Genomic DNA, 27,954 nt, shown 5'->3' on the forward strand with positions numbered 1-27,954 from the left:
ATATGCCACCTGTCGTTCTGTTTTCCACACAAAGGTCATACATTTTGTATATATTCTTGATTGCATCTGCCTTGGATGTATTTTATGTGCCATTAAAAATACAAATTTATTATTAAAAAAAGTGTATTTTGTTCTTTTAGTACAACCCAAATACCCATATGGTACATTTTACGTCATGTAACGTAAATAAAGCCTTATAGCAGGACTCCGTAGTAGGAGAAGTTGTACAGTGAGTATGTTTATGTACACAGACTATTTTTTTCTGAAACTCAACGTCTCTTTACTCATTTGTCCATTTATTTGTTTTTTCATATCCAATATCTAAATGTACATAAGTGTTACTCAAAACACGCATGAGTTATAAAAACCAGAGCAAAGAAGTAACAGCAAAGGTAGAGTGTTGCAATCAGCAGACTGTAACAGAAATATTAATTTGGCAATCTTATTGTTTGCTCTTGGCAAATGTCCTAGTTTTGCTTCAGGTATATTTGAGGAGGTTCTCATTAACAATTTTAATTGAATTGTTTTTAGAAAAGTAGAAAGATGCATGCACTGTGCACATAGCAGACATTTTGTATTCATAGCACACTGAAAAGTAATCCGACAGACATTTTCAAAATAGAAGAAAAGACATAAACAATAGAAAAGGTGCATTATTAACAAAGACCACTAATGTGGGCAATGTAACACAGGTGATCTCAACTCTAAATTAGCAGTGTGCTAGCATTTAAATATAAAAAAATGTCTCAAAACTATACCATCATTGTAGCCAAAAGGTAAGTGAAAAGTATCCCAAAATTAAAAGATAAAAAAAAAAGCCAAAGCAAATAGACTAGAAAGAAAGGAGGAAAGAGGGAAAAGAGTAGAGAAAAGAGTAGAGAAAAGAAGGACTGCTGCAACCACCCAAATCCTCAGTAAAGAGCTAGAGACCAAAGTTAGCGAATAAAGACAGAGGAAATCCATCAGGGTGGATCTTCCTTGAAGTGCCATTATTCCCATAGTAGATTATGGGCCTTTGAGCAGGTTCTCAATTATCCAGGTCTTATCAGTATAGATAATAGTAATTAGTCCCACCCAACTTGTTTTGTAATGTTGAGGATGTTTCACTACTTAACCAGCAGCATCTTCAGCTCTCATGTCAAGAACATACCCTATTAAGCCTAGTACACATTAGCCGTTTATTTTTCGTTCAACCCAGCAAGCTGAATGAAAAAAACTAAAGAGCTAGGGAGGAGGTCCTGTACTAAAACTCTGATGTTAGTACAGCAATCTCCCCACTGAGCTATTGTGTTCTGACAGGGGTATGGCCCCCTGCCAGAACACACCGTTGGCTGAGAGCGCTGATTGAATGGCGATCGGCAGACCTTTTTCTGTTATGCCCCTTCAACAGAAGCCGGACATTTGGCCAGCTTCTGTTGGACCAGCTGCCATATACACGGGCCAAATGTCGGCTGGTTTCTATTGAATCGCTTGATGCTGTCGTGTGTAAGGGGCTTTAAGGTGACCAAATTGTCCATGTAGATATAAATGCTAGGGTATGTTCCTAACACTCATCAGTGTTGAAGAAGCCGCTGTATAAGTGGCATAATGTTTTTGACATTGCAGAACAAGTCCAGTTGAGTGTGGCTAATGACTACTAGCAATTCTGGATCACCTCCCTAGTGGCTTTTCAAAGTAATGGGCAGTATCCAATAGGCAATTGCAGGAAAGAGGAAGTAAACGCACAGAACTCCTCAACTTTCCTAAACTTTTTTCCCTCTTCTGGATGTTATTGGCTAAATTTGGCACATTAATTACCAACAGAAAGAGGTCACTGAGGAGGGAATGGCAATAGTCAAGCTATCCAATAGGCAATTGCAGGAAAGAGGAAGTAAACATACGAAACTCCTCAACTTTCCAAAACTTTTTTCCCTCTTCCGGATATTTTAGGCTAAAATTGGCACATTAATTACCAACAGAAAGAGGTCACTGATAAGGGAATTGCAATAGTCAAGGTGAATTATTAGCTTGGTTGCGTCATTGGTTGAAATATAAAAAGTGGTCAAAGCAGATCTTAAATACCTTCATGCTTTATGTGGAACTAAACCCCCCTATCTTTTATAGTCAGAGAAACTACCATCCTAACCTATATTAGCCACCCCTTATACTTTACCTGAGCCCAGTCTCGATCCAGAGATGTGCAAGAGAGCCAAGGCTCTCTTTCCTCATTGGTTCAGCCTTTGGCTCCCTCTGCTGCAGATCACAGCAAGTGAGGAGCGAGTGGGAGTTGGGGCCAAACCACACTCTGCAAGTATGCATGAGTGCCACCATAACAAGTAACTGGGCACTTGGCGGGGGGGAGGAGCCAGAAGTGTAGGCAGGGGACTTGAGAAAAGGAGGATCCAGGCTGCTCTGTGCAAAACCATTACACAGAGCAACAAAGTATGACATGTTTATTTTTTAAAAAAGTAAAAATTAAGCCTTTACAATCAATTAACCTTTTCCAAGAAAGTCCATCTCCTCCAACTTCCCTATTGTTCTTCAAAGTGATGGGCAGTGTAGAATACGATGTAGCACCCCCCCCCCCCAAATTTCAGAGGCCTGGAGATGATCCCCAGAGACAGGGAGAGCCGACATTCCTCCTCAGGGTGCAAGTTACTAGGCATGGTGGGTGATGTACAAGGTAGAAAGATGGATGCCAGTCACTTTTATGCTTGAACAAAGAGAAGTTTAGTTCTCACAACAGGAAAAATGTGGGAGAGAGGGGTAGGGCACAGGACACCCTTAGTCAAAAACAGCAGCAACTAGCAGACTCCTTAGACAAAAATGTAGAAAAGGTAGACAGTAGTGCAGGAAAAGGGTCTTTAAGCTGGAACCAGCAATCTGTACTTTGTAGCATAAGCTGTCTCCTATAGCAACTGAACTTAACTCATGGCACCATATGTAGATTCCTTTGGATGAGTTCTCTGTTGAAGTACTCCCAGCCACTTCATACCCTGTTTCCCCGAAAAAAAGACCTAGCGTGACTGTCGGTGATGGCTGCAATATAAGCCCTACCCCCCCAAATAAGCCCTACCCTGTTTCCCCGAACATAAGCCCTACCCTGAAAATAAGACCTACAAGGACTTTAACTACAGCTTATTTGGGGGGTAGGGCTTATATTGCAGCAATCACCGACAATCACGCTAGGTCTTATTTTCAGGGAAAATAGGGTAGTTCCCGGCTCATGAAGAGTCACCTCTGGTGCTTCCTTAGAACTCCATCCCTCTCAGCATTGCCTCCAGGTAGTGAGCAGGCTCTTCCTTGCAGAACCTTGAGCACATGGCTAGGCTTCAGGCCTACCCAGCTGGAGCTTTTTCTCACACACCCACCCAGACAGCAGTCTGGGTGGAATAAACCTAGATCACCTGACCTGCTCCAAATAAATACCTTCCCCCAGCATGCATAGCGACTAGTCTGGCTGAGAAAAGTATGTTTATTCATAAAATAAGAAGGGGAAATAGAGGTGACAAACCTCAGGACTTTTAAAGTGGAGTTCCACCCACTTTTACAACTCTTCAGCATCCCTCAATAAACTGTTCACTGTAAACAAATTGGATATTTTTTTATTTTTTTTTCTCAGCTACTGTATATCTGCTGTATTCATTTTTCACTTCCTCCTTCCTGGCCGCGGCCCATCGCATCATTTCCTGTTTGCAATGCCTTCTGGGAAGGGGCGGCAACTTCCTCTGAAACTGCCGTTGCTATGGAAACCTGACCTGAAACCTATTACACCGCTTGTGCTGCACTGAGCATGTGCGAGATCTGCAAGGATGAGATCCAGGAAGAACACAGTCTGGCTTCAGATGCCCACACTTAAGATGGCCACGGCCTGCTGTAAGTTTATAAAATAACAAACTACTGCTATAAACTAACAAAACAGACCTTAGTTTACAGACTAACTTTAGTAGAATACATTAAGCTTGTGTATTATAGGGGTATTTTTATTTAAAAAGTATAATTTCGGCCGGAACACCACTTTAAGGTGTTGGGTATGGAAAATGTAATAAACAATTACACAATAGATAAAATTTTATATTTATTACAAAGGTAAAAAACATGAGAACAATGTTTCATCCATATCCAAAATCAATTGTTCTATAGGAAGGCATATGTACAGACACTACCACTCAACATGTTTCGCTTTAAACAAAGCTTCCTCAGGAGTTCAGGTGTGACGTGTTATATGCTATAGATAACAAAAAGATTGGAATAAGTACTCATGTTGGTTTGTTTGGATTCACAAAACATATTTATCAATTGTATTGGTATAAAATAAATATGCAAGTATTCAAAAATAATAAAGTCAATATCATTAAAGAGCATTATAAATGTCTAGATATAGAGAAAGATGAACCTTACCTAGACTGCTATAGATCAATATACAACTTGAAATTTAGATTTAGATAAATGAAACAGGAAAATATATATATATATATATATATATATATATATATATATATATATATATATATATATATATATATATATATATATATATATATATATATAATGGATGTATGCAACATCAATTTATGATGTTGAGGTAAAAACATCCCATCCAAACAATAATTCAAAGAAAAATTGTCGGGGTAGATTACCTTAATGAAACTGGAGAAGATTGAATCAATTTGTGACTTGTTCCTGCTGGTCAAACTTGATGTCCAGCATGACTTATCAATCAAAAAAGAGTGAATATCCAGCTGGAATGCAGTTCATATATACACAGCAAGATGGACTCAAGGCAAAGTAGAGTAGTTGAAAGGCTAATGCTCCCACAGGAAGACCTGAAATATAAATTACTGTTTAGTAGATATTGCCTTCATGAGGTTACATATGAACTGCATTCCAGCTGGATATTCACTCTTTTTGGATTGATACGTCATGCTGGACATCAATTTTGACCAGCATGAACAAGTCACAAATTGATTCAATCTTCTCCAGTTTCATTAAGGTAATCTACCCCGACAATTTTTCTTTGAATTATTGTTTGGATGGGATGTTTTTACCTCAACATCATAAATTGATGTTGCATACATCCATTATATTATATATATATTTTTTCCTGTTTACTTTTTTTTATGAAGTTTTTCATTAGTTCATATTCCTTTTGCAACAACAGGACATTTCTATAATGGGACACTCTGCCCATATATGGGACATGTACTCTTTTATCTAAATCTAAATTTCTAGTTGTATATTGATCTATAGCAGTCTAGGTAAGGTTCATCTTTCTCTATATCTATAGATTTCTAATGCCCTTTAATGATATTGACTTTATTATTTTTGAATACTTGCATATTTATTTTATGCCAATACAATTGATAAATATGTTTTGTGCATCAAAGCAACCAACATGAGTACTTATTCCAATCTTTTTGTTGTCTATAGCATATAACACGTCACACCGGAATATCCCGAGGAAGCTTTGCTTAAAGCGAAACATGTTGAGTGGTAGTGTCTGTACATATGCCTTCCTATAGAACAATTGATTTTGGATATGGATGAAACATTGTTCTCATGTTTTTTATCTTTGCAATAAATATTAAATTGTATCTATTGTGTAATTGTTTATTACATTTTTCATACCCAACACCTTAAAAGTCCAGAGGTTTGTCACCTCTATTTTCCCTTCTTATTTTCTAGTTTATTGGGATGTGGTGTTTAATTTGATTCCTCTGTCTCGTTCTGTACAATTTATGTTTATTCATAACCTGAATTCACTGTAGCTCATCATACTAATTCCAAAGGCAACAGTGCCACCAACTGACAAAAGGGAGAAGCCACAGCTGAAACAGGATTAGGAGGAAAACCATTAGATCCATAAAGACTACAAATTAGCCAGGCTAGCTACCACCCAGCACAGCTAAATTTACTGGTAGCCCTGTTGAAGACAAGGGTGTTACATTTTACCCCTGACAAGCAGACTATGTCCTTGGAGTCTGCAAAAGAAAAACATATGCTCTCAAGCCTGAGAATGGATGTCCTAGCAAACATTTGGATAGGAAAGTGTAAAACGAAGGATAACCTTTCAAATACAAATACGTGTGGCATGCCACATGAATGCAGATGAAAATGAGTCTTTATTGACAACTACGTGTGGCATTCCACACGAAAGCAGATGAATAAGGCAATAGGCAAATTACATTATATCCTAACTGTCTATCTAGCTATCTATCTCATTCTATACTCTAAGTAGTAGAAAATAAGAATTATTTTGCAAATTTGAGACACTGTTTCTCCTCAGCCGAGGAAGACACAATGTATAGAAAACACATATAAGCAATTGACTATTCATTATTAATAGAAAATGAGCATTACTGTACAAAATTAAGGTACTATCTCTCCTCAGTCAAGGGAGGCAATAAATATATAAGGCAAACACACATCAGTATATTTTTAATATACTTTACTCTCCTAGCAAATAACTGTACATAGAAATATCAACATCATGAAGGAGGCCCCACTCCCTAGAGAGTGAAACATTCTTCCAAGAAGTATATATACATTCTATCAATATACTTAAAGCATTCATTTCCTAAGCATATTACCATGAAAATAAAGAACTTACTGCTCACGCAGATTGGCTCCCTTGCTGCCATCTGGTGACAGTAAAACAGAAGAAGTTCACTTGAACATACTTTGCAGTCTATGAAGTACAAGTTTCAGATGTAAGCCTGACCCAGGGCACAAAAGCACAGCCTACCTGTCTACCTAACTTGATGTCAGGCCTTCCTTCTCAAAGCAGGCCGCTCAGCTGTCGGTTATTTGCCAGCTCTAATATTTCCACAGTGACTCACCTGGTGATGATATCCTGCTCGTTAGTCCTGCTGGCTACTTAAGCTGCTCAGTTCAGATCCTCTGTGCCTTCGTCTTGGTCAACATATCAAGAGACTCTCTGCTATGTTCCTGTTTAAAGACTTGCTTGGCTTTGTGTCCCTACTGGTTCCTGATCCTGTTTGCTGTTCCACTACGCTGATCTCTGATTCCCTGATTTCTTGGCTTGTTCTGAAGTATGCTGATTTCTGGCTCCCTGGTGACCTGGCTTGTCTGACTATCCTTTCCGGTTGCTGAACTCTGGCTATGTTTTGACTATGTTTGCTCTGTTTATACCTTTTTACCATTATATTAAATAGTGTGATTTTTACTGCACTTCTGTCTCAGTCTGATTCATGGTTCCTGACAGTAGGCAAAGGCCATGAATTCAGAAGTTGCAGGCAATCCACTTGTTGGTAATATTTTTTTCATAGATGCAATCGAAACAAAGAGAGTGTTTCACCGCTCAGCTAGACCTGAACCCAGGTGTGTGATTGATGTAAATCCTTCAGAGGTGAAGAGTCCCAGGTGCTGGCTAAATGCAAGATGAAGCAAGGCTTTGAACAGGAGAATCTGGATGCCACACACCGGATGAAGTTGTCTTTATTATAAAAATTGGATCATCAAAAATACAAGACAATCAGGCAAATCGTACAGGCTCAGCTATAAGTAAGCACTCAATCTAGAGTGCGAAACGCGTCAGCTAAGCCTGTACGATTTGCCTGATTGTCTTGTATTTTTGATGATCCAATTTTTATAATAAAGACAATTTTTCAACTTCATCCGGTGTGCGGCATCCAGATTCTCCTGTTCAAAGCCTTAATATTTTTTCCAGATTGGATGAGCAGGATCACCGCATGGATCAATTTGCCATAGCGTTACAGACGCTGCTGAATTGCACTGCTCACCTGGATCCTCCTGTTGGGCCTGGTATTGATCTGGGGGGGAGGGTCTGACAGCTTTTTTTTTTTAATACATTTGACGTGAGGTTTCCTACATACTAGAAGCAAAGGAATTGTTTTGATTGGTCAAAGGACAAGTTGCAATCATCTCAAAGTCGGATCAAGGTCGGATCCTATACATTGAAGTTGCATAGAAATTGGACATGAAGTCACTGGGCAAAGTCAGATCGAAAGTTGTGCGACTTCTGTGTCGCAGCAGTGTGAACATGGCCTAAAAGTTCTGAGTTCTCTTTGCAGGTAATTAATAAGGATCGGGTATATCGGCTACACAGTGGCAGTTCTGCAGTGCCAGAAACTGGTTATTGATGATGAAAGGAAATTCTGGTAGCTCACAATCTCTTGAATAGTCTAGCCCTGTGTGATCTGCAACCCAAGCACAGCCACTGCAGATTGTTACAGCCATTGTAGATTTATTCTGCCCATCACAGGCCTGCGTGTTTTTTTAATCAATTCATTTTTAACAATTTCTTTCATTAATTTTAATTAAAATAAATGGGGATTAAACTTGCAACCCAGGAGGGATCTTTATGGTACAGCTGTGCAGTTCTGAAAACCAGGGACACTTCTAGATGTGAAAAAGTTCCAGGAACATTTCTTCACATCCTAATGCCCCGTACACACGATCGGACATTCTGACAACAAAATCCATGGATTTTTTCCAATGGATGTTGGCTCAAACTTGTCTTGCATACACACAGTCACACAAATCTTGTCGGAAATTCCAAACATCAAGAACGCGGTGACGTACAACGTGTACGACGAGCCCAGAAAAATTAAGTTAAATAGCCAGTACGGCTCTTCTGCTTGATTCCGAGCATGCGTGGAATTTTGTGCGTCGGAATTGTGTACACACGCTCGGAATTTCCGACAACGGACTTTGTTGTTGGAAAATTTGAGATCCAGATCTCAAATTTTGTGTGACGGAAACTCCGACGGAAAATGTCCGATGGAGCCTACACACGGACGGAATTTCTGACAACAAGCTCCCATCGAACATTTTCCATCGGAAAATCCGACCGTGTGTACGGGGCATAAGATGTCACATCCCTTAGAATAGAAGCAGCTCCGCCACTATAATTGTCTTTTTAATCTCCTTTTGAATAGATGTTGTATTTACTTTACATGAAATGTCCTCATATAAACATGAAAGACAAGTATGGGACTTAGTGGTGACAGACCAGAAAGGTGGAGGAGGTGGTAGGGTAATTATGTACTACAGAAGATATCGCTCAAAATACATTTATTGGGGACCAATTATATGTCATTACAACTCACTATTCAGCCATCGCCTCCCGCTGTGAACACATTCAGTAAAGTTATTAGATGTTTCTAGAAACATGACATCGTCTTGTCCAATCACCCTTGTCTCATCTTTAAGGGACAGTACAGGAAATGTCTGGTTTTATTCAGGGATGTGTGCAAAAAATAAAGAAGATTCATGTGTTCTAGATAAGGGGTATCCAAACTTTCTAAACAAAAGACCAGTTTACTGTCCTTCAGACTTTAGGGAGCTAGACTGTGACTGTGGCGATCAGGAGTAGAAAATGTCTCAGCATCAGTTGGAGTAAATAATGCCAACAATTTTGCGATTGGCAGGAATTGTGTCCCATCATAAGTGTCATTGGGCCCCATAGTTGGTGTCATTGGTAGGAATGGCGCTCCATTGTTAGTGTCTTTGGGAGGAATTGTGCCACATCTTTGGTGTCATTGAGAGGAATTGTGCCCCATCGTTGGTGTCATTGGCCTCTATTATTGGTGTCATTGTGAGGAATTGTGCCCCATCATTGGTGTCAGTGAATAAAATTGTGCCCCAAGGGGCAGAGAAAAGCAAACAAAGGACCGCATCCGGCCCCAGGCCGCAGTTTGGAAACGTTCCAAACTTTCTAAACAAAGGGCTAGTTTGCTGGTCTTTAGACTTCAGAGGGGCCAGATTGACCAGTGGGAGTAGAAAATGGTATAGAAATACTGAAGAAATAGTGCCAGATTGTTGGTGTCAGTGGAAGAAATAGTGTCCCATCAATGGTATTAGTGGAAGGTTTAGTCCCCCACTGCTGGTGCCAGTGGGAGAAATAGTGCCCCATCATTGATGTCAGTGGAAGGAATAGTGCCCCACCATTGGTGTCAGTGGGAGCAATAATACCCCACTGTTGGTGTCAGTGGGTGGGAGGAATAGGGACCCCATTGTTGGTGTCAGAGGGAGGAATAGTGCCCCGCTGTCGGTGTCTGTGATGGACCATCCAGCATCCAGCTTGGGTGCCTCCATCAAGATACAGCTTTCTCGTCTGGAACAAGGAACTAGATGACACTAGCTTAGGTGCAAACTGGAACTCTCTTTATTATAAAAAAGCAAACAGAATACAGGGCACACAAGATCAGGTAAGGGCCTAAACAATGCAAACTGTAAACAGTAGTCTCATTAGCACATCTAAGGAACAGACAACAGTTAACAGTGATCTAATTAACAACCAATTACCTAGACAATGCTTTGATTAATCAGAGATCCCACCTCACTTCAGACTGTCCGACACCAGTATACAACAGTCTATAAGACAAAGCGCATACAATGTTCCAGCAGTCTTAAAAAGTAGAATTAATTTATCTTCATAGATTTTTTGAGGGGTATTGTTAATAAATATGTTTGTCCCAACTGGAGGGCTTCTCCATCCCAGTCTGCAGAAAGGCCACCATATTTCCTCTGACCATTAACCTGTACAAGATTACAAGTTATTGTAACATCCACTCCAGAAGGGAAGCTTTATTGTCCTTATTCAGAGAAGTAATCCAAGCCTCATTTCTCAACATTCATAACGTTGTCCATCATTAGAGAATGATCTGCTCTCTCCATGGGATCAGAGGCTGAACTGAACTGTCAGTGGGAATAATAGTGAGACATCATTGGTATTAATGAGAGGAGCAGTGCTCTATTGTTGGTTTCAATAGGAAGAATAGGGCCCGATTTATGGTATCAGGGAGAAGAAAATTGTCCCAGCTTTGGTGTTAGTAGGAGTAATAGTGTTCTGTAGTTTATATCAGTGGGAGGAATTATGTGTCAATGTTGGTGTCAGTAGAAGGAATGGTGCCTCATGGTTGATGTCAGTGGGAGCAATAGTGCCCCAAGGGATGTATAAAGGCAAGCAAAGGGCCAAGTAGTTTGGAAACCACTGATCTAGATTTATGCAGGTTCTTGTTGAGATTGCATGGCAAGAGAGGCTGATTTAGAGTGGACACAACTTTCCACAGGACATTGGGTTCCACACTATACCTATGCTTTTCACACATTGATGATGTCACTCCATGAAAGATTCACACATTTTACCAGTATTGCACTTAATTGTAGAGGTGCTACAAGTCAGTCCTCTGCAACCAGATGTAAGCAACGGTCATGTAATTGCTGTGTCCACTTCTGGCCGCTATTGCAGCAAGAGGATCAGCAGCTCGTTCCCTGCTCTGCCACCCGCTCAAATCTTGATAGGGGTGGTTGCACCGCAACACCCTATTATACCCAACCCTTTGGGTACCCAGCCCACCTGAAACCCGGACACATCAGTGGCAGCCCTGCAGCACCAGTCCTCCTATCCCCCTCTCCCCTCCCGTTGGCTTCCAGTGCTTTAAATTATATTGGTGGGGGGCGCTGTAACTGGGGTTTAGACTGGCCTGGGAGGATTATATTGGGGGACACACTGACCTTGGGGATTATACTGGGGAGTAGACGGACCTGGGGGGGATGTACTTGGGGACAGACTAACCAAGGAGGGGATGTGCTGGGGGACAGACTGACCAAGGAGGGATTATACTGGAGGACAAAGCTCTGTAACTGTGCAACATTTGTAGGGGGCATGGAAAATACTTTGGGGCTAGCTGCACTTTGATCTCTTTCAAATTAAAATTTTTGCTATACTTGCCAATAATTTTTTTTTCCAACACCCCCCTTACCAGAGCCATAGACATGGCACTGTGCCCGCTATTGGGACAGAGAAGGATAGAGATCCTGAACTATGATGGCTGCCAGCTGCTCTCTTCCCTTGTCATTGCTGATTCTGTAGTACAACAGGATGTATTTTCATAAAGCTACACCTTTTTATATGATCTATTCCCAATATTTGTTTTGTAATTCCTGAGAGAAACTTCAATAGTAAATGTGTTACTGCATGGCTGGAGTATCTGCTAGTTTATCATATGTAATTAGAGCCCAGCCTAAATTTATGTGCTAACGTCAATACATCATGAGTCACTAATGGGTTTGCATGAGGTCAGATAATTATTGCGAAATTAAAGTATGTCACTTACATTTATTGTTGGGAGTCAATTTTTTAAAAAATTTGATACGGGTAAACAAGTAAAGTAACATGAATATTATAATTGACTCCGAAAAATTGGAAGGCTGAGGATCAACACCTAAGAGACCTAACATTTTCAGAAGGTCTGCAAATTCCAGTCTACAATTTCTCTATAATAATGGTCTAATGCTCGTTTAATCCAGGGTACATGTAATACACACAAATACTTATCTTATTCCTTGCCCTTCAGGATTCCTTCCTATTAGTCGACTGGACCTCCACTGGTCATCCGGTGCCCCCTTGCTAATAACATCACTTATGGTGCAAGAACATTGATCCTCCATTGTACATGAGGACCCATCTACATTTTGAGGCTGGAGCGAGAACACAGAAGAACAATGGAGAAGAGAGGAACAAGGGAGCTTTTCTTTCCGTTATATCCTTCTAGAACTGTGGCTTGTGGGCCAGATGCAGCCCTTTGCTTGCATTTATCGTACCCTTTGGGACACTATTCCTCCCACTGACACCAAGGATGAAGCATCATTCCTTTCATTGACACCAACAGTGAGGCTTTATTCTTCCCACCGACACCAACGATGGGGCACTATTCCTCCCAATGACACCAAGGACGAAGCATCATTCCTTCCACTGGCACCAACAGAGAGGCATAAGTCTTCCCACTGACACCAATTAAGGGGCACTATTCCACCCACTGACACCAAGGATGAAGCACCATTCCTTCCATTGACACCACCAGTGAGGCATAATTCTTCCCACTAACACCAATGACAGGGCACTTTTCCTCCTACTGATACCAAGGATGAAGCACCATTCCTTCCATTGACATCAATAGTGAGGCATAATTCTCCCCACTGACACCAACGATGGAACACTATTCCTCCCACTGATACCAAGGATGAAGCACCATTCCTTCTATTGACACCTACAGTATTGTTGCCACCTTATCCCTTTTAACCCGAATACATATGATTTACACAGGTTCTGTGGCTGATCAAGGTGGTAATTAAACTCACTTGGTGCCTTATCTGCATTTAATTAGCCTCAGAATCTGTGTAATTCAAAGGTGTTCGGGTTTAAAGGGATGAGGTGGCAACTCTAACCTACAGTGAAGCATAATTCTTTCTACTGACACCAACAATAGGGCACTTATAATCAGAGAGGTAATTTAGTGGGATTTTATGGGCGCCAGGCAAGTAAATTTAGACAACCATCAAGATAAAAAGTACAAATGACATTTTATTGAACATAAACAGAGTTTAAAAATTATTATGCTGGCTATGCATAATATAGAACAGACAGCGATACATATCAACATAAAGAATGGGGGGTCACTCAGCATGGGGATTTGGTCACTCCATATTGCTATATGGTGCTTAAGCCCACTTACTGCGACAAAGTACCCCATCATTAGTGGGTCCTACACTATCCATAGATTGGAAGATCCTGCTTCTCTGAACCATGAGAGCCATACACTCTTCTATATGGGAGAACTCTGAGGTCTCCACCCATGACACAAGTGGACACTAATGAGAGGTACTTATGTCCTCTTGTGTCATGGGTGGAGACCTCAAGTTCTCCCATATAGAGGAGTGTATTGCTCCCATGGTTCAGAGAAGCAGGATCTCTCAGTCTATGGATAGTGTAGGACCCACTAATCATGGGGTACTTTGTCACAGTAAGTGGGCTTAAGCACCATATAGCAATATGGTGTTACCAAATCCCCATATTTTTTGATAATGTTTTTTGAAAATGTTTAAGTGCTTTAAACTAGCCTTGCTGGAGGTAAATGTCTTTTTTGCATGTGTGCGCTGTAATATTTTTTGTTCTGCTGTATGGTCTTATGGCTGCACCGTCTTTAATGCATCTTTTAGGGTGTGCCACCCAAATATTTTGTTTGTTCGTTATGAGGGGTTCCCACCATCCCTGTGCTGAGTTCCCTGGTCTGTACACCTGCTGTGCCCAATATGAGGGGTTCCCACCACCCCTGTACTGAGTTTCAGGGTCTGCACACATGCTGTGCCCATTATGAGGGATCCCCACCATCCCTGCACTGAGTTCCTGGGGTTTGCATGCCTGCTGTGCCTATTATGATGGGTTCCTAGCAACCCTGTGCAGAGTTCCTGGGGTTTGTATACCTGCTGTGCCCATAATGAGGCGTCCGCACCATCCCTATGCTGAGTTCCCAAGTCTGTACACCTGCTGTGCTCATTATGAGGGGTTCCCACCATCCCTGTGCTGAGTTCCCAAGTCTGTACTTCTGCTGTGACCATTATGAATAGTCCTCCGCCAACACTGACATTTTAGTGTTGGGTAGACTCTGGAGAGTGAAACCACCTTTTAATAACTTCCCAGTTCTGCACACCTGCTGTGCCCATTATGAGGGGTTCCCACTATCCTTGTGCTGAGTTTCCAGGTCTGTACATCTGCTGTGCCCATTATGAGGGGTTCCCACCATCCCTGTACTGAGTTCCTGAGTCTGTACCCCTGTTGTGCCCTTTATGAAGAGTCCCCACCATCCTTGTGCTGAGTTCCTAGGTCTGTACAACTGCTGTGCCCATTATGAGGGGTTCCCACCATCCCTGTGCTGAGTTCCCAGGTCTGTAAATCTGCTATGCCCATTATGAGGAGTTCCCACCATCCCTGTGCTGAGTTCTCAGGTCTGTAACCTGCTGTGCCCATTATGAGGTGTTCCTACCATCCCTGTGCTAATTTCCCAGGTCTGTAACCTGCTGTGCCCATTGAGAGGGGTTCCCGCCATCCCTGTGCTGAGTTCCCAGGTCTGTACACCTGCTGTGCCCATTATAAGGGGTTCCCACCATCCCTGTGCTGAGTTCTTGGGTCTGTACACCTGCTGTGCCCATTACGAGGGGTTAATTTTGTTTATTGAAAATCTTACAAACAACAACTTATATACAATAAAACCATAATAAATAAATAAAACATATTTACAAAATAATTGAATATGATTATACAAAACAGAACAAAATAAACGGTACAAACCAAATTGTGCATAACATAATCCCTACGGGAGAGCCAGAATAAGGAACATCACTGTCACCATGCATGTAGCCTTTTATCAAAAATATATTTGATCTGAAAATCAAGGGGAGTGAAGCAGGGACAGGAAGTAAGCCGCACACCCCGAGATCAACAGGCAGCAGTCCTGATATTCTTCCACGCCCTTATCCAGGCCTCCTGCTGCCACCTGTCTTTCTCAAGACCCTGAATCTTCCCAACCTCACCCAGAATGTCCTGCACCACCACTTTGACAGGGAGGATTTTACTCTGTAAGGATACCTGACACTGTGCACTCCACATGAAATAACGGACTACTAGACTAACTAAAAAAAGTGTTTCCAAATCATAATCCCGAAGAGTCTGGAATGCCCCATGCACCCACTCTGCATAACTCATATGGGGGGAGAAAGGGTATACTCAGAGCCCTCCCCACCCTCTTGTACACCTCTATATTAAAAGGGCATTGAAGTAGAAAGTGATCCATGGACTCCACCACTCCTCCACACTCCACTATTGGGCAGCCCCGATCACTCATGGAAAGAAACTTCATGTTGCCCTTCACATATAGTTTTCCATGAAAGGCATGCCAAGCCTAATTCCTAAACTTCATTGGGATTCTCTCCAAATTAATCAATCCCAAACCCACCCCCAAAACCAGGCTTGGGCAATCCCTCAAGGTCAGTGGCTCGCAAAAAGCAAAGCTCATGATCCGCTTCTCGAAAAGTTTCCTTGGAAGAGATCTGACTTCACCTGCTGTTACTTGCCACTGCCGAAGCATTTTCAAACACGGGGCAACATAAGCCGGGAGCTTATCACGCTTGACCCTCAGGCTTTTCACTGGCCCACCATTTTCCCAGTCTCGCAGAAAGGGCCTAAACCAGGACTGGAAAATACCAACCCACCCAGGCGGTCTCTCTGTCAACATGTTACTAAGATTGTACTTCACAAACATCAGAGAGAAAAAGACTACAGGGTTGATCATCCCTAGACCACCCTCCCGCCTAGGAAGGTAAGTCACATTCCTTTTGACAAGGTTTATTCTGTTCCCCCATAACAGCTAGAAGAAACAACTGTAGACCCTGGCATAGAGAGAAACTGGCAAAACGCAAACAATACTGACATACAGAAAAATCGGAATCAGGTAAGTTTTGATCAGGTCACCTTTTCCCTCAAGGAAAGCCGCCAACCTTTCCAGCTTGCCACCTTGCCATTGGCCATTGGCAGCTTGTTCACCCAATTCGCATGACCATAGTCACCTGGGCCGAATTCAATGCCTAGAACTCTAATTTTTTGTTGGGGCTCCGGGAAGTCATCCGGGAGAACAAAGCTCTCACCTTCCACGCCCATCCAGAAAGCTTGACACTTGTCCTGGTTGACCTTTTAACCTGATGCCTCTGTATACTGCTTTATCACTGAGACCTCCTACTGCGCCTCCCCAGTCCCAGAGACAAAAACAGAAACATCATCGGCATAGGCCACAACTTTCAAAGGAGGCTCACCAGCGATGCCCAAAGGTATCCCACACAATGGTCCACTCTCTAGCCTTCTAATGAAGGGGTCAATTGCAAACACATATAGCAGAGGACTCAATGGGCACCCCAGATGCACACCTGAGCCAACCACAAAGGGTTGACCGACCCAACCATTAAACCAGAGGAAAGCTTTCAGCCTATTTGTACAAAATCTTGAGCCAATCAATGAAACAACCCTCCAGGCCATATTTGCCAAGAAGGAGCCGTAAGTACTCATAATTAACCCGATCAAAGGCCTTAGCCTGATCCAATGTCAGCAGAAATTTACCCCAACCAGCAGCCCTACAACGCTCCAAGGCCTCCCGGACAGCTAACACTGCTGAGAAAATGCTTCTACCTTGGACCGAGCAGTGCTGGTGGTGGGATAACAAACTGCCTGCCACTCATGATAATCGGCAGAAGAAAATCTTTGCCAGTATCTTTCTATCGACATTAAGAAGGCTAATGGGGCGCCAATTCTCAATCATCGAAGGATCTTTACCCTTTACAGAAGGATCACTGCAGATTGCCTCATGGAGGGAGGGAGAGAACCCTCATACAAACAGCCATTAAAAACCTCTGCAAGGTAGGGAGCCAGGATCATCTTAAAACATTTATAAAATTCGGCTGTCAAACCATCTGGGCCTGGCGGTTTCTTGATGGCTAGTGTATCAATAGCCTGGATTACCTCATCTGCAGTGATTTCATTTGTCAAATTCATCAAAGGAACATTACTTTCCAGACCTGGTGTAGAGTCCAAAAAACCCAACATCCTTGTCCGATCAAGGTTCCTTCCTCCCAGGAGATCGGCATAGTATGACCTGACAACCTCCAGGATCCCTGACCTAGACTTCGTCAGAGAGCCCGTACTGTCCTTCAGGCCATTGCCTGCCTTAATTGCTATGCTCTGTTTACAGTTCTGGTAAGGGTCAGGCGAATGGTATTTCCCGTAATCCCTCTCCTGAACCAAAGAGGCGTATTGATGTTTCCTAAGGAGGAGCTTCACCTCAGAGATCGCCCCAGAATCTCCTCCATTCGAAACAAGGCAGTCAAGTTTCCTCCGCAAATGCTGGTAGGTGATATACTTATCTTGCCGCTTCCTTCTTCCTATGGCCTCTGTTTTACAAACTCCCACCATTCTGACTTGCTGTTGCAAAAGTCTAGGATCGTTACCTGTGCTTGAAAAAAATCCTCAAAGAATTGTCTTACTTTTTCGTCTTCCAGGAGGGCCGAATTCAATCTCCAGATACCCCTCCCCCTAGGTGGCATGTCTGAGGCATTCAGAGTCACAGATAGAATACAGTGATCAGAAAACTCCACTGTCTGACACACAGGTGCCGAAAAAGCAGAGTCTCCCTTTAAAAAACTATCTATCCTACTTTGACTACTACCTCGCTGAAACGTGAACCCCGTGCTGTCTGGGCAGCGATTAATATGCGCATCTACCAGACCTGCTTCCCTAACTATCGCATTGAGAAAAAGGGTGTCATAGCTCAGCTTATCTCTGAAACCTCTCCTGTCTTTAGACCTAGTAATGGTGTTGAAATCACCTCCAAAGATAACTGGGCCGTAAAAAGAAAAGGCTTAATCTTTGTAAAGAGGCATTTCCTGTCCCACTTTGTCTGGGGACCATAGATGTTAATCAGGCGCAGGTCCTGCCCCCTCACAGAGACGTCCAAGACCATGCATCTCCCACTCTCTACCTCAATTACCCACCGTCACGTTACCATACTAGAAAAAAGGACTGCAACCCTGCTGTAAGGCTCGGCCACAAGAGACTAAAATGAGGGACCACGTCTCCACTCCTTCTTTGCCAGATGTATATCGGCCAGACTACTCAGATGGGTCTCTTGCAAAAACAAAATGTCAGCATCAAACTCGCTGAGCAAAATTAAGACCATATGACGAGCACTTACTGATCTTAAGCTGGCAACATTAATGGTTGCCACTTTTAACGGAGTGGGAACTGCCATTAGGATAGTTGAGGAAGCCGTTTCTTAGCCTGACTATTCCGTCTCCCTGGAGAACCAGCGTGCTTCGTTGCACCCGGGCACTCATCATCCATAGAGGACGCTGAACTGAACGAGTCCCATTCATCGTCATCATCATCTGACAGGACCCCAAACTTATTTTCTAAAGGCAAAACTTTAGGATTTAAGGTAACTGAACCCCTTTTTTTCTTCTTTTGCCCCTCCTCCTCCTATCCTCCAACCACTCTATATCATCCTTAGACAAACCAGAATCAACAGCCGGACACATTATTCAGACTGGACTGCAACCCACCCCCTCTTCACCCAGTGCAGCACAGATTCCCCCTGTTGCCCAGTTTGCACACACCTATGCTCCCCATTAACCAAGTATCACAACCACCATGTGCATAGGCCCCCTACCCTCCCTTCTCTGCCCTGCCCCTGAGCAAGTGAGTACACCAAGGTAAGGGGGGCTCAAATGTAAGGGGTGCTCTGCGGACTCTGATGTAAGGGGGAGCTTTGGGAACCTTGATTTAAGGGGGAATGCTGGGAATTCTGATGTAAGTGGGGGCTTACATCAGAGTTTCATTTTATATCACAGTCCACAGTGTTCCCCCTTAAAAAAAAAAGTTGTGCTGTGCCACTAAAGTGTTCGGGTTAGGCTTGAAGAAAAGGTGGCAACCCTAGATCCCACGTGCATATCAACAGTGAAGCGTTCCAGTGTGAGGTGACTAGTCGGGAATCTCAAGGAAAGCCTGCTGTTCCAGGATGTTCGTTTGGGCCTTGACCACAGGATTTAGTGAGAGGGCATTTGCCCATCTGCAGGGAACAGAGACACTGCACCATAGGAGGAGTATGAACACTGTATACAGACATCGTTGCTGGTAGTCATCTTGCTGACACTTGTATTACCACAGGGATAAGGCTATCCATTTCTGGGACACTGTATACAGACCTCATTGTCCTCTCACCTCGCCTGTTTCACTGGATAAGCTGGGCCAGTTGTGTTGTTTGGGCCCGCTATACAGGAGTGCACCAAGGAGAGTGGCTAGCGGAAGATACCAATTTTTATCTTTTCTTTAAAAGGACTGAAGCCACTAGTAGCATACGGATCCACACATACATACTCAGGACTCTGTAAAGCACCTGAAAAATGCCTCATCTGCAATCCCAGTGTGAAAGCCAGAGTGCTTTCACACTGGGACGCTGCGCTGGCAGGACGTCAAAAAAAGGCCTGCAAGCGGATTCCTTGAGGCGCTTTAGGAGCGGGTTATACACTGCTCCTAAAGCGCCCCTGCCCATTGAAATCAATGGGCAGCGCCGCCGAAGCGCCTGCTTTGCGGGCGTTTTAAACCCTTTATTTGGCCACTAGCGGGGGTTAAAAGCGCCCCGCTAGCATCCAAAAAGCGCCGCAAAAAAGACGGTAAAGCACCGCTAAAACTAGCGGCACTTTATCGCCGACGCCCCTGCGCTGGGAGTGTGAAAGGGCTCTTAGGCCATTACTTGTTGACTTGAATAAGTGTTTAAAGTTGGGCCTGTGGTGTCAGGGGACAGAAGAGAGAGGCCTGACATACAGGGAGTCATTCCTCTGCTCTCCTCCTGCCTGGACTCATAGAGCCAATCTGAGGAAAGGTAACCAATCCAATTTAAAGTGTCATATTGTGCTTTATTTGCCATTAAATTGTGCCTCTGCTCTTGGGGACATTCTCAGGTTTGGAATCCCCTGAAAGCAGCTTGAATATAAGATTGAGAGCTATATTGCTCTTAAATCTCAGTTATTGCTCTCTATTTAATTACTTGAATACATATTGTTACTGTCTGTTAAGCCTCGTACACACAATCGGATTGTTGGCCAACAAAACCGTGGACTTTTGTCCGAAAGGCGTTGGCCCAAACTTGTCTTGCATACAAACGGCAAGGAATTGTTGACCAACAAATACATGCGTAGTGACGTACTACGTTGTTTTTCAGCTCTTTAGCGCCACCCTTTGGGCTACTTCTGCTAATTTCGTGTTAGTAGAAGTTTGGTGAGTGTTGATTCGCGCTTTTCATTTCACACTTTTCATTTTGCGCTTTTCATTTTGCGCTTTTCAGTTCGTTTCTGAGCGGCCGTTCGTCAACCAGACATGTTGCAGATTCGGAGGAGAACGTGTTATTTATTATTGGCTTTGGAGTTATTGCTTTGACATTATTTTTTTGGTTGAATAATAATGATTTGATTTGGTATATTTTCTATATTTTTGGATGCATAGAATACACTTTTTGGTTAAGTTCTTTTGGCAGATAGCATGTCTATTTTTTTTCTTTTTTTAATGCACAATAAAAAAAAAATTGTGTAAAATAATACTTGGCTATGTGTTTTACTTCAAATGACAGTTTGGGAGTAGGCAGTTACATTTAAAAAAATACAATGTAAAATTGACAAGGGACACCAACATAGTTGTATCTTTAATCATAAAAACTACGGGATAATGGTGTTGTGGTAACTTGCCCAAATAAATAAAAAAAAAAAAACAAGCATAACTAGAAAAGGTACAATTTCTGGGGAAATTGTGAAAGTGTTCTTGCCTCTACAACTGGAGTGGGCGGAGTAACTGGGTGGGGTGGAGTGGCTTGAGTAACTGTGAAAAGTGTTAAAAAGCTTAATATTTTAAAAAGTATAAATAGTAGTAAAAAAAGTTCCATCATTCGCTGAAAGAGCTGAACATTTTTTTCAAAAGTAATTTTTTTTTTCAAAAATGAATTTTTTTTATTCAAAAATGATTTTTTTTTCTTCAAAAATGAATTTTTTTTTCTTCAAAAATGAATTTTTTTTTTCAAAAGTAATTTTTTTTTTCAAAGGTAATTTTTTTTTTCAAAAATGAATTTTTTTATTTCAAAAATAATTTTTTTTTTCGAAATTTTTTTTTTTAAAGTAATTTTTTTTTCAAAAATTATTTTTTTTTTCAAAAATATTTTTTTTTTTCAAATATATTTTTTTTTCAAAAATAATTTTTTTTTAAAAGTAATTTTTTTTTCAAAAATATATATTTTTTTTTTAAATAATTTTTTTTTCAAAAATAATTTTTTTTTTCAAAAATATTTTTTTTTTTTCAAAAATTATTTTTTTTTTTTTTCAAAAATGATTTTTTTTTTTTCAAAAATTATTATTTTATTTTTTTCAAAAATTATTTTTTTTTTTCAAAAATATTTTTTTTTTTACATGGGGCGGTCATAATGTTTTGGCTGATCATGGGGTGGTCATAATGTTTTGGCTGATCATGGGGTTGTCAGCTTTTGTCACCTCCCACTCTAGTTTTGAACATTTCGCCATTCATTCCCATGGGACCAATTTCGCCGCAAAAACGACATTTCGTGGACCATTCGGCAAAACATTCCACAAAGTAATAACACACCAATCGGGAACAATCCGCTCGTTTCGGTATATTACTTGTCTCTGTAGTGTAAAAACTGTGGGAGGAGTCTACAAGCATTATCAAGTCTAGCAGATGAAGTCACATGCATTTGGGGTGTCTCAGCATCTTGTGTTTACAACCACTGTTTCCTAGCAACGCTCATGCCCTGTTTATGCTTCCCAAATACTGCTTCATCAAAACTGCCCCATCAGAATTACCCCATCAAAACTGCCCCATCATATTCCTCTATTATAAATCAGTACATGGTGTGTCTGTCCCCTCCCCCGGGCTCTGTAATCAGCTGAGATGCTCCAGCCACCTTCCCCCCTGTGTATAACAGAAGCTTTGGTAACCATGGCAACAAAACAAACACTAACAGTACACTCTGATTAATGGCTAAAATTTCCTGAAATGACCTCTAAACAAATGGCCGTATTTTAAAAACTATACATCCTACAGCGAAGATCTTTATATTGTGAGAATCACAAGACCCAGACCTAGATTTTGATGTATAGTATGTCTCTGAAATATTAAAATTGAAGGCACGGTCGCAGTTTAGAAATTGCCCTTCAAATTTGAAGGGGCTAGAGTGTAGTTTCAATGAATGTCAATGGACGGCGTGAGTTGCAAACAAATGGTCATATTGTGAAAACTATCAGGACTATGGCTTAGCCGTGGACATGTTTAGTGGCAGCAGGGATAGCTGAACGTTTTGATATAAGATTTGTGTAGGTGGGCTTGAAAATGAGGGAGTGGCGGCAGTTTAGAAATCATGTTCTGATTTTCCAGCTTTTGTCATCTCCCACTCTAGTTTCCCCATTCATTCCTATGGGACCAATTTCGCCGCAAAAACGACGATATTTCGTGAACCATTCGGCGAAACGTTCCACAAAGTAATAGCACACCATTCGGGAACAATCCGCACGTTTCGGTATATTACTTGTCTATGTAGTGTAAAAACTGTGGGAGGAGTTAGGGTGGTAAATTTGGCTATAATAATAAGAATAATATATATGTGAGATAACAGTAAGTGGTCTTGCTATGCAAGAACACTTAACTAGAAAAGGTACAATTTCTGGGGAAATTGTGAAAGTGTTCTTGCCTCTACAACTGGAGTGGGCGGAGTAACTGGGTGGAGTGGCTTGAGTAACTGTTGTGTGGTTGGAGTGGCTGGAGCTCCTGTGAAAAGCGTTAAAAAGCGTAATATTTTAAAAAGTATAAATAGTAGTAAAAAAGTTGAAGTCTCATCATTAGCTGAAAGAGCACAAACATTTTTTTTTTCAAAAATGATTTTTTTTTTTTCAAAAGTGATTTTTTTTTAAAAATATTTTTTTTTTCAAAAATATATTTTTTTTTTCAAAAAATTTTTTTTTCAAAAATATTTTTTTTTTCAAAAATATATTTTTTTTCAAAAATATATTTTTTTCTTCAAAAATATATTTTTTTTTCAAAAATGAATTTTTTTTTCAAAAATGATTTTTTTTTTCAAAAATATATTTTTTTTTCAAAAATGATTTTTTTTTTTTCAAAATATTTTTTTTTTTTACATGGGGCGGTCATAATGTTTTGGCTGATCATGGGGTGGTCATAATGTTTTGGCTGATCATGGGGTGGTCATAATGTTTTGGCTGATCATGGGGTTGTCAGCTTTTGTCACCTCCCACTCTAGTTTGGAACATTTCGCCATTCATTCCTATGGGACCAATTTCGCCGCAAAAACGTCATTTCGTGGACCATTCGGCGAAACATTCCACAAAGTAATAGCACACCAATCGGGAACAATCCGCTCGTTTCGGTATATTATTTGTCTCTGTAGTGTGAAAACTGTGGGAGGAGTCTACAAGCATTATCAAGTCTAGCAGATGAAGTCACATGCATTTGGGGTGTCTCAGCATCTTGTGTTTACAACCACTGTTTCCTAGCAACGCTCATGCCCTGTTTATGCTTCCCAAATACTGCTTCATCAAAACTGCCCCATCAGAATTACCCCATCAAAACTGCACCATCATATTCCTCTATTATAAATCAGTACATGGTGTGTCTGTCCCCTCCCCCGGGCTCTGTAATCAGAGCTGAGATGCTCCAGCCACCTCCCCCCCTGTGTATAACAGAAGCTTTGGTAACCATGGCAACAAAACAAACACTAACAGTACACTCTGATTAATGGCTAAAATTTCCTGAAATGACCTCTAAACAAATGGCCGTATTTTAAAAACTATACATCCTACAGCGAAGATCTTTATATTGTGAGAATCACAAGACCCAGACCTAGATTTTGATACATAGTATGTCTCTGAAATATTAAAATTGAAGGCACGGTCGCAGTTTAGAAATTGCCCTTCAAATTTGAAGGGGCTAGAGTGTAGTTTCAATGAATGTCAATGGACGGCGTGAGTTGCAAACAAATGGTCATATTGTGAAAACTATCAGGACTATGGCTTAGCCGTGGACATGTTTAGTGGCAGCAGGGATAGCTGAACGTTTTGATATAAGATTTGTGTAGGTGGGCTTGAAAATGAGGGAGTGGCGGCAGTTTAGAAATCATGTTCTGATTTTCCAGCTTTTGTCATCTCCCACTCTAGTTTCCCCATTCATTCCTATGGGACCAATTTCGCCGCAAAAACGACGATATTTCGTGAACCATTCGGCGAAACGTTCCACAAAGTAATAGCACACCATTCGGGAACAATCCGCACGTTTCGGTATATTACTTGTCTATGTAGTGTAAAAACTGTGGGAGGAGTTAGGGTGGTAAATTTGGCTATAATAATAAGAATAATATATATGTGAGATAACAGTAAGTGGTCTTGCTATGCAAGAACACTTAATAATATTATTCTTGATATCACTAGAACAAAAAAAGCCTTTTAAAATATGTTTGGCAGAACTCCATCAGTATCACCAGCAAAGCAGCTTCATTATTGTCCCATTAAAGAAGAAGAGAATTGTGCTCTGCATTTCGAAATTTCATAATTTGCCGCGCCACGAATGTTAATTCTCCATTATGAGCGCTAGTTTACAAGACTGACCGCTTCTGGCTCGTCCTTGCTTCCTGGCATGCATGTTTGTACTTTGGACTTTTGTCCGACTGACTTGTGTACACACGCTTGGAAAATCCAACAGCAGACATTTGTCCGCGGAAAACTTTAAAACCTGCGATCCAACATTTGCCCGTGTAAAATCCAACAACAATTGTCCGATGGTAGCATACAGCCTGTCATCACGCATTTCCTGTCGGAAAATCCGATCGTGTGGCTTTATTCTTACACAGATATATTGCAGTAAAGACAAGTTCTGTGTTTTATCATAACATGTGTGTTTCTCATTGGTCATTGCACTTACACTATTGCCAGGTGTGCCAGAGCAGGCTGAGGCTGTTATTAGGGTTGAGAGGTTTAGTAACGGACTGAACAAACAAAGCAGCTCCTACAGGGGTATCGCTACATATACAAGTCTTGTGGCTGGCCCGGTGACAGGATCTTCTACTCCAGCGTCAGGAGTAGGCAGTTCTTCCTCTTGCAGTGAATGATGACGCATGATGACCAGTACTATGATCCTAGGCTGTGTGGTGTCCTCCCTCTAGGAGGTATGTTCATGACAGCCAGGGCTCACAGGAAGTGGCTTAAATGACACTGGTTGTCATTCAACCCAGAAGAGGTGTGTCATCTGGTGGGGAAGAGGACCACCTGCTGGGGACAGCACTGGATTAAAGTTGAGTATTGCAGCAAAAGATGCTTATTTATTTTTAATACTTCAGGGCTACTTATTTCTGGAGCTCTGTTTTAAACACATATCATTTCCTTCGGGGTGTTGATGGATATTCTGACATGTTTAATGCCTGTGGTGTAATGTAACGTTGTCCTCCACAAGGCACCCTACTCCAACAGCGAGTCAGCTGCCTGAACCTAACACCCGGGAAGGTGTCACCAGCGACTGATATCTATCAGCCCAGCGAATGCCTAAAAAAACACGGGTCGGCTGCTGGATGTAAAGATGTATTTCGATATCCATAGAACACGGCTCAGGAATCTGCATCTTCAAAGATTTGTAGAATGGAAAGTCCTCCCTATATATAACTGTGTTGTGCTATAGATATTTGCACAAAACTTACATGGAAGGAATGGGTTTTTATTTAGCTTGCACCATCTACTAATTACCTGACCATACACTAATAAGTCCAATTACATCCATACAATGCTTTGCTGGCTGTGTAATGTTAGTTATACGGGGCATATGTCTAAAGTGGTGAATGTAGCATTCACTGAACATTCACTAAAGTAGGACTATGGTCAGCTATAAATAAATATAAAAATCCCCTGTTCCCATATAGGATTTAATGCTCGTTTAGTATAGGGGACATAATAGTGTGTATTACATTATTCCCCAATCCAACAGGCTTCCTGCTCGCTACTACCGGTATGAACGACCGGTCCCACAAAGCTGCTCCTCTGTTTTGGTCATGTGGCCACCCCCATGCTGACCTCATCAAGTACCATGCTGGACCAGCAGCCACCACTACATGGTTTATAATGGGGCCAAGAAATAAAGCAAATATTCCTCTGCATTCACTGCACAATCATTCAACATTTACTTTGTATTATTAAAACACTCAATGCATGTTCATTGAACAGTCACAAAACATTCACTGTGCATTCACTCCACATTTATTGAACATTCATTGCACATTTAATGAGCACTCGCTAAATATTCCCTCATCATTTACTGAACATTTGCCACAGATTGGCCATAAAAATGCAACTACAGTATTATATACATTCAAGTACATGCACATTTATTGTGTTATAAATGTGGTGAATGTTGCCAGTGAATGTGTAGTGAATGAGAAGTAGCGTAGGAGCTTATAGGTGTTAAAGTGATTGTAAAGGATCATTTTAATTTAAAAAAAAAATAACAAACATATCATACTTACTTCCACTGTGCAGCTCGTTTTGCACAGAGTGGCCCCGAACATCCTCTTCCGTGGTCTCCCAGCAGCTCTCTCGGCTCCTCCCCGCATCAGATAACCCCCTAGGAGAAGCGCTCTCCCGAGGGGGTTACCTTGCGGGCACGCTCCTGAGTCCAGCATTTGCGTCCACAGACACGAATGCCGGACTCGGCCCCGCCCCCCCACGTCATTGGATTTGATTGACAGCAGCGGGAGCCAATGGCTGCACTGCTATCAATCTATTCATTCAAGGAAAAAAAGGGAAATCAAACTGCGCTACAGTACACAGTAAACCTATAACCCATACAAATTAAATGGTAAATGAATGAAAACGTAAAAGTTAGCAGCAATTTTCCTGAATAACATAATTACAGTTAACAACAATTAGAAAACATAAAATCGTGCTAAATAAAAAGTGAAAATATGATCACGCACTGATCGATCAAATAAACGATCAATACCTAGTGGGTGATTGAAGTGAAAAAAGGGGTACACATTGAAAATAATTGAATATTAAGTGTCCTCATAAGCAAATGTCCACCAATATTCCAACCACAGTGTGATGAACAAAATTAATAAAATTAACCGCAAAGGAATATCCAGTCAACACCCCATAGCGTTGTCCCTCATAAGTGAAAAGTCCAACCAAAAACAGTGTCTTTTGCATGTGAGAAAACTTGTGAAAGGGATCTGCCACCGGTGAATAAGGGGTTACTGCTTACCAGAAGCCCATGATCCTCCACTACAGAGGATCACTGAAAGCCTGTGTACACAGAATTCTTGCAGGGCACAACAGATGGATCAGCTGCTAAATGAAGTGGGGATAGTATGGCGATCTAAACACCTCCTCAGCAAGGCTCCTAATGATCAAATTTCTCCTCGTGCCATAGTGGGGTCACAGATGGATACATAACGGAAAAAGAGATAGACACTCCATAGTGTAAAATCTTCTAGTTTATTAAAAGTAAAAAAGTAATGCACTTACATGTAAAAACGAAATAGCAAGCCTTGTTTGTCTGGT

The 27,954-nt window shown here is 41.4% G+C and overlaps 1 long non-coding RNA gene across 1 annotated transcript in view; it reads right to left on the minus strand.

The window, feature by feature from the left end:
* Window positions 1-27,954, minus strand: part of LOC141131338 (uncharacterized) — a 58,784-nt gene that overhangs the window by 5,630 nt on the left and 25,200 nt on the right. The gene's annotated exons all lie outside the window — the stretch shown is intronic.

Source organism: Aquarana catesbeiana, linkage group LG01, assembly GCF_042186555.1.
Source record: "Aquarana catesbeiana isolate 2022-GZ linkage group LG01, ASM4218655v1, whole genome shotgun sequence".
NCBI classification, from domain to species: Eukaryota; Metazoa; Chordata; class Amphibia; order Anura; family Ranidae; genus Aquarana; species Aquarana catesbeiana.